Genomic DNA, 8,829 nt, shown 5'->3' with positions numbered 1-8,829 from the left:
GATAGATAGATAGATAGATAGATAGATAGATAGATAGATAGATAGATAGATAGATAGATAGATAGATCTGTATAGAGTTAAAGTTATTCAGAGGTGCATTGGTGAATTGGTGAAATGACTGGAGATCAGTGGACACTGACCTTCATCTGAGAATATCTGTCTAAGGCCCCATCTATGTTGATCAATATAGAGAATGTATCAGGAAAAGACAGGACCTTCCCCTTTAATAAATAACGAAGCCACTAATCATACACAGATATAGTTCGAGTCCTGTTTGTATCCAGCCACTTGTTACCTTTATGAAGATCTCAAAAACATTTGCTTTGCCACACCCATCAATAAGTCACTGACAATATCCCAGCTAACCCAGAGGCTTAGGCCAGATGGTATTAAAAAAACGCACACACAACAGTAACAACAGGTGGAAGATGATGGATATGCTCGTGGGTTAGACTGAACATTTTAACAACCCCAGAAACACTGCCTCCACCATCCTGATTCCATTATCTGGATATAGGAAACATGAATCAATTGTTTAGCCTGGAGAAGAGATGACAAAGAGAGGATATGACAGCTGTCCTCCAGTATTTGAAGGATTGTCATGCAGAAGAAGGATTACACTTGTTCAGCCTGGCCCTGGAGGGCAGAACAAGGAGTAATGGGTGGAGGTTTCAGAGAAACAGATGGAGGCATGATATAAGGGAAAGTTGCTGCCAATTGCCACTTTCCCAAAGTTGAATGGGATGCATTAGGTTTTCCTGCATTACAGTTGTTTAGTCATTTCAGTTGTGTCATCATGACCCCATTTGGCACTTTCTCGGCACAGATACTTAAGTGGTTTGCCATTTCCGTCTCCAGCTTATTTTACAGATGACGAAACTGAGGCAAACGGGGTTAAATAACTTGCCCTGGGTCACACAGGTATTAAATATCAGAGGCCAGATTTGAACTGAGGAACATGAGTCTTCCTGGCCCTCTATTCACTGCACCACCTAACTGCCCTTCCTTCATTAGAGGTCATTAAAGTCCCTTTTAAGCAAAGACTAGATGGTCGCTCTTTGGAGATATTACAGAAGGAATTTCCATTTTGATAAGGGTTGAAACAAATAACTTCTAAAGTCCCTTCACAATCCAATATTCTGTGACATTACTTCAGGGGGATAAGAAGGTTACCTTCCCAAACATATCTTAGTGTTTATTTTTTAAATCTGCCTTGGCAAGGACTAGATCTGTGATTTCATTAGAGCTGCTTAAAAGGGATGAACCACTTGAAAGAGGGCTGAAATTCCCTCTACCAATACAGGGAGGCAGTTTCTCTGCAACATGGAGAGAATTGTCTCAGAACTCAGAGTTACCCAGAACACTGACTAAGGCAGTGTCCTGACCTTGTCCTGGGCAATACAGAAGCAAAGCTTGAACACAGGTCTTCTGGGTAACATGGTTGGTTTTCCAAGTACTAACCCACAGTGACTCTCTGTGTTAATGATCACACACATACACACACACACACACACACACACACATATCATTGACTGATATGTCTGATTTGGTGGTTCCGCTACTGAAAAACTCACCTAAGTCAGTACTGCTTGCACTATAGACATAATAAAAGTTAACATTTATATAGTCCTCACTATGTGTCAAGCACTGTGTTAAGTTCTTTCCAAACATTAGTTCATTTGATCTCCAAAACATCCGAGAGAGGTATTATTATTATCCCCATTTTACAGGTGAAGAAACTGAGGCAATCAGAAAAAAAGCAACTTGCCCAGAGTGACATAGTTAGTAAGAGTCTGAGACTGCATCTGAACTAGGGTCTTCATGACTTCAGGCCTGGCACTTTATCCATGGCACCATCTCATGGCAAAGCTCTGTGCTAGGTGTGGCGAGAAGGAAGAATTAAAAAAGAAAACAGAAAAGACAGGTCCTGTCCTCAAGAAGCTTACAATATAGTGAAGGGGACAAGGCCCAGAGGCATTAAAATTCCTTTGGAACACTTACCAAGATGTAAATAAGTACACATGTATTTATTATAGAGTGAGTGTATAAGTGCTGAGGGCACTGAAGTCAAGTATTCATTACATTTTGATGAGGGGAATGACAGGAAATGGTGAGGCTCTAAAGCAAGGGAACTTAACACAGGGCCTAAGAACCAGTGGATGTTAACTGGATCTTGACATACTTGCTTTCCCCTTCATTCAGTCTGTTTTATTTTATGCATGTAAAAATAGGATTCTGAGAAGGGGTTTATAAGCTCCACCAAACTGTCAAAGGGGCCAGAACATAAAATGGTTAAGAACTCCTACTCTATAGGAAATTAGATGTTTTGTATTTTTTTTCTAGTAGTAAAAGAATATATATATTTCCTTTAAGGAATCAAGTTCCAAAAAGGAATTCAATACTGATCAAAGCACAAAGTCAGAATACTGTCATCTTCTTCCAATGAAAAGGCTCAGAAAGTGTAACTGTCCCATGTTCCCTCTGGGAAGGGCTTTCACTGCTCCATGACACTTGTAAAGATCACGATGCCAAGTCTTCAGCAGAGAAACCCTAGTGCTCTTGGTATACATGATACCAAACATCTATGAGAGTGTAAAGAAAGAACTTACAACCCACCCTCCCCAGAGGGCCTACAAAGAATTGGTTAGGAGAAGTATAAATAAAGGGTATCACCTAGGACATATATACCTGAAAAGAAAAGTGGGTGAGTCATCGAGTACGATCAAGAGGGACCTGGGTTCAAATCCTTCCATAGGCATTTTCTAGTGTATGACCCTAGAAAAGGCACTTAGCCTTTTTCTGCCTCAGTTATTTTCATCATTAAAATGACTTCCTATGTTCCTTTCAGCTCTAAATCTATTATTCTATGTTATAAAGCAAGGTCAAGAGGGCTAGGAAAAGGTCCCCAGAATTTTGGAAGAACCCTCAAAGGGGGATTTGCAGAACAACACAGATGAGAGTTTCATAAAATGACAGAGGCATATATTTGTTGAAATTTGCAACACTGGGAAAAGTAGCCATGATAATGAAATCACATATTCCTCAAAGAATACAAGAATGGAAGTAGAATAGGTCAAAAAAGGAAAAAGAAGAGGAGAGGGAGGAAAGAGGAAGAGGAGGAGAAGAATTGATAATAATACAAGTAACAATGTGTCATTGACTATCATTTTAAAGTACTGCCATGTAAAATATTGTCATCCATCTCTTTAATTGTATAGAAGTTGAAAGGTCAGTCAACAGAAGTTGGTCCCACCCACTGCTCCCCATTGTGGCCCATTGACAGTTATGAACATTGTATCTCTGTGCTTCTCTAAACTCTTATTGTCTTATGTGATTGACTCTTTAACTGTTGAACTCTAAAATCAATGTATCCATAAATATAGCCTCTCATCAAGAAAATTGGCATTTCCCCCCATTTTTGTCTTGGAAGCATTTGTTTCTCTCTTTTTTGGCCAATATTGGCCCATAATGTAACTCTATTGATGAGCAATTCATGTCAGAAAGCCTGAAAAGGTTTCTATTTGAAAATTATGACAGCCCTTAAATGAGGAAGTCAATATGCCTGGTACTCAAATTGGCCTTAAGTCTCAGTGCTAGACAATTCTCACAAATGATATCTCAACAGCAGCCAGTATTCTGCTGGAATCCAAGCTACACACCCGGGAAGCTGATATTTAAAAATGTTTTAAACCACTTCAAAAGACATACAAACTACAATGTTTCATCCAAAACCTGTGAAGCCTTTTCTAACTATTCCAGCTGTCCCAATCTCAACCTGTCCCAATGCTCCAAATCCCTTCTAATATATGGAATATAATTTAGCATTCAATTATTCTAGTAGCATGTAAGTTCCTTGAGAATAGTGACTTTTCATTTTTGTATTCATGTCCCTGAGAACCTAGTACAATATCTGGCTTTTCCTTGGCCACCGTAACCCTAGGTGGCTTGTCCCTCCCCTCCCTTATAATGGGAGTTCCTTTAGGGGAGGGGCTATTTTTGCTTTTGGCAGCCAGGTGGCACAGTGGATAGAGCATCAGGCTTGGAATCAAGAAGACTCATCTCCCTGAGTTCAAATCTGACCTCAGACATTTACTAGCTGTGTAACCTAAGCAAGTCACTTAACCTTGTTTACCTCAGTTTCCTCTTCTATAAAATGAGCTGGAGTGGGAAATGCAGATCATTCGAATATCTTTTCCAAGAAAGCGTCCAAGGTATGAAGAGTCAGACATGACTAAACAACATCTTTGCTTTTGTGGATGCACTCCCAGTGTTTTGCAGTGTCTTCCTTCTCATCCTGTTTAACAATTATTCCCATCTTCCCTAAGAGATGATTTTGCATGGCAGACAGAGAACCAGATTAAAGCCAGGAGGATATGCTTTCAAGTCCCGCCTCTGAATCATGTTGGCTGTGTGACCCTGGGCAAGTCCTTTAACTTGTCAAAGCTCTAAAAAAGTGCTCTAAGACTGTCAATTGTGTCGAAGGGGTGACCTGAATTAACAGAAGGAACTTCCTCACCTGGAAGTCCCTTGTACCAGTGAAATAACAGTGTCAGTCACTATCCACTCACAAACCCTCCTTATAGCCTTCTCAGATTGGCAGTCTTTTATCAGAGTCTTTAGGATAGTTTTCTCTCCCTACATGACAAACCCACTTCCTTTTCTGATCATAGATTTCCTTCATGTTACTTTTTATATATTTTTGCACACACATGAAACCCCTAAATCTCAAGAATTACTGACATAGAATTCAAGTTTTCCCTTGAGTTAAAGAAGTCACAAAATCATCTATAAAGAATGGGGAGAGAAAAGAAATCCCTTTGTTCTTTCTTCCTCCTTTTACCTAACTGAAATGAAGACTCACATGTCTATGGTCTATTACAGTTTACAAAGTGATTTCTTCACAATTCCATGAGTTGGGTCGTGGAAGGCAAGATTTCATGGCCGGAGTACTTGACTCCAAGTTAGAAAACCCTGGCAGCTAGGTGCCAGGTTACACAGCTAACTTGTAAAAAATGTTATTTCTTCTCTGCTTCAATCCACCAACAAACAGGAAAGACTATCATAAGTACAATGCTTGTGTTCATTGGGATCATTAGAGGACACTTCAGTCAGGTGCTCCTTATGCTTCCACCACCAAGTACTCAAGTACTGTGCAAATATACAGTATTTGTGCACATTAGGAGGAAGCAGTGCTAGGTGGGCATTGTTATTTGTCCTTTATTTTTTAGGAGAACCCATGACATCATGGGTGATATCTTGACTTATGCATGAACTGCACGTAAGTGAGGTAGAATTGCACAAAGTATCCCACCTCACTCTCTCTTCCTGAGTCATGGAAAGTCCAGGGGCAAGACAAAAGTCAAAATGACTGCCAATGGCCCAGGATTCAGTGGATAACCTTGTGGTCTTCAATATCTGACCAAACTCTAGCCACTCCACAGCACCTGTTTCTACCACCATCGGGGCAAACTGTTCTCATCCACCTGTTCTGATGGGAAAAGTCTTCCCATGCTCGGGGATGACATTACCTGGACTCACCAAAGGGTTTGAGTTTTCTAAGTTACCCTCAAGCTGGTTTGGTCCATTTGCTGAGATACTTTACCAGGGTGTGTGAATGCTTAAGCCTCTCAGAGTCACAGGTGAGAGCTGGGTGAAGGCAGATCCCAAAGTTAAATAAGCAGCCCTGAAAAAGGGGGAACCTTCACATCAGAGGTGCCAGACCTCAATGACCACTCTGCACATTAAGAGGAAGGAGTGCTGGGTGGGCAAGATTGGAAGGAGCACGAGCAGTGTTGCTCCCAACATGTAAATCTAACCTATTGTCAAGGATTAGAAATCAGACGGTTTTAATTCCGGCTTATCTACTTATAAATTGTGTGACCTTAGTTAGGTAATTTAAACCCAACAATCAGTCAGGTAACAAGCATTTCTATTTCATTTTTTTGTTGTTGTTTCATTATCTTTAAAACAGAATCAAGGCTCCCAGAATTGGAAGAGACATACAAAGGGCACTTTGTCCAACTGAAGAGGCAAGGTGAGCCCCTCTGTGAGGAGTAAGGTTATACAAACCAAGGCCCCAACTCAGTATGGCCTTTCTATTACCTGGGGTGTTTGGGAACAGAGGATCCTGAGAACGTGAGGGCTGCTCTTCTCCTGGGACCCAGGCCACATCCTTGAGAAGAGATATGATAACTGTCCAGCTCCTAGAATTAGCCATTCCAAGAAAACATCGCTCTTAGGGGGGGCCTAGGCAGGATTGGCCTCTGTCCCAGGCCTCACACAAAATACAATCCTTGCTAAAAACACCTGGCAGTATGCCTTCTTTGTTCTCAGCACTACTTAAAACTGTAAGATTCAGACCCCAAATTGGAATCTCACTCATGGAGGAGACGTCCTGCCTGGGACCCTCCCAAGAGGGACCCTGACGGCTGTACAGGGATTCCCCAGCTTGTGTGGTCAGGTGTTGGTGCTTTCCCACATCAGTGATGATAGTAAATATGTGTGTATGTGTGTGTGTGTGTATGTGTGTGTGTTAATCACAGTTGCTCTTATCTTACTATTCCTAAGCCTTTTACTCTGTTATCTCCGGTTTCCTTCCCATTCACCTATATTCTAAATAAACTATATTGGAGCTTTTGAAGTGCTGAGTGTTAGGTTAATGTGAATCCTGAACCTCCTTAATCAGACACCAACCTGTACCTGACAGAGTCTTCCCTCCCCAACAGCTGAGCAATCATTCAACTCTCACTTCAGGACCTCTAGTGAGAGCACTATCCATCACCTCCCAAAGCAACTCATTCCATTTCCTCATGACTCTACTTACTAAGAAGTGATTTTTTTTTCTTTCTGACCTCAAGCCTACATTTGCTTTTATTCATCTTTCACCACTTCATCCACATTCTACCCTCTGAAAAAAAATCAAGAAGGAAGGGTGGTGAGGTGCAAAGAGAACTGGCTTTGAACTCAAAAGATCTGAGTTTGAATACCAGTTCAGCTACTTATAAGCAACATAGTATAGTGGTCCTGGAATCAGTAAGACCTGGTTTCACATCCAGTCCCAGACATTTAATGTCTCTGTGCCTCAGCTTCCTTAATTGTAAAATGAAATGTTTGGACTGGATAATTTCTTAAGTCCCTTCCAGTTTTTAACCCTTTGGTAAGTCACTAAACCTTCATGAATCTCAACTGCCTCATCTGTTAAATGGGAGGATTGAACTAGATATCCAGAACAAAATCTATTCTGCTCATCATTCTTTCATGAGAAAGTTCTTTATATAATTGAGGAAAATTACCATGCTACTCCTCAAGTCTTCTCTTTTCTATACTAAAAATATACGATTCTCCCAACCAGTGCAAAGACAGATGCTCTCCTTTCGCCATCCTGGTTGTTCAACATCTAGATGCTCTTAACTTATCAACACCTTTCCTAAAATGTGGGGGTGGGGGAGTGGTGTGACCAGAGAAGAGTCATTCAGCATCCTTCATTGTATCCTAGGCAAACACTAACAGCAACAGGAATAATAATGCTTACTTTTCTTATGCAACAAAGCTATTTGGTGTTAGATATGAAAATGCCTTGAAAACCGTGAAAGTAAAATGTTGTGGGTTGGAGTAAGAAAGTGACTAAAAGAAAGAATGAGAATTGACTGTCTTAAAAGTTAGGAAGCCATTGTGGATTTTTTAAAAAGTATGTACTTAGTAATCAATATTATGTTACAAGTAATCATCACTTAATTTTCTGCACTTAAAAAGAGAATAAATATTTTGTCAAAGTTTTTGTTTAAACAAGCAGTTAACAAGGCCTTATTAAAGAATGCCATGTGCTTATCCTAATTCTGAGTATTTGCCGAAACATGAAAACTTTGTGAAAAGAAGATATTATGTGGAATTAACAGTATGGTCTATAATTAATTCAAAATTGTTTAAGCAATAAAAACTTCTCTTAATAGAACATTAAATGCCTAATAAATGTCAATGTGTCTTCGGTGCACTTAGTAAGATAGATAAAAAGCAAAATGGCATCTTTAATATGTTCTCACTTACAGTTAGGGTAGAGAAAGTCAGGCCTATTCAGTTATTCCAACATGATTTCTATTTGCTTTGCTAGGATGTAGAACTCATAGAAACAATCGATAAGAAGACCCAAGGTCACAAGTGACATGACTAAAGCAGCAGAGGAAAGGACACAAGATCTGAAGGAGCAGATTCACTGAATTACAGAATAGAACAGATGAAAGCCACCCCAGCAACCACAGAGTCTAATCTATTCCCAAACAAGTCTCCTCTGCAACATGCCAGACAAATGGTCAATCAGCCTTTGGCTATGGATGTAGAAGCAACTTCCTCCTGTAGCAGCTGCCCAGTCCACTACTGGACAGCTTGTATTGAATTACTGAAAAACTCAGTTTGCTTCCATATACTTATTTGACCTGTCTCGTGATTTTAGCTGATTTTTCCTAGTTCTGTCCTCCAGGATCAAGGAGAACAAGCCTAGCTCCTTTGCTAAGCTGAAAACTTTGCAAGTACATGAAGAAGTCCTGGCTAGACAATATTCCATCCTCCGCATGACTCCCAGAATGAAATCAAAAAGCACCAGTCTCACTATGTCATTCCCCTGTTCATTAAATGCCCAGTGTTTCCTTATTTCCTCTAGGGCAATACAAACTCTACACACTCACAAGTTTACCCAAACTGATCTTCTTTCTGTTTCCCATAAACAACCTTCTGTCTTCCTCTACCATACCTTTCTCCAGACCTAGAATGCTCCCCTACTCACCTTAGCTTCTTAGAATCCCAAGTTTCCTTCAAAACATTTCCTACATGAGGCGT

Source organism: Petaurus breviceps, unplaced genomic scaffold (assembly GCF_028583685.1).
Source record: "Petaurus breviceps papuanus isolate PSGF00001 unplaced genomic scaffold, PetGlider_PUasm1.0 139, whole genome shotgun sequence".
NCBI lineage: Eukaryota > Metazoa > Chordata > Mammalia > Diprotodontia > Petauridae > Petaurus > Petaurus breviceps.
This window is presented reverse-complemented; position numbering follows the sequence as displayed.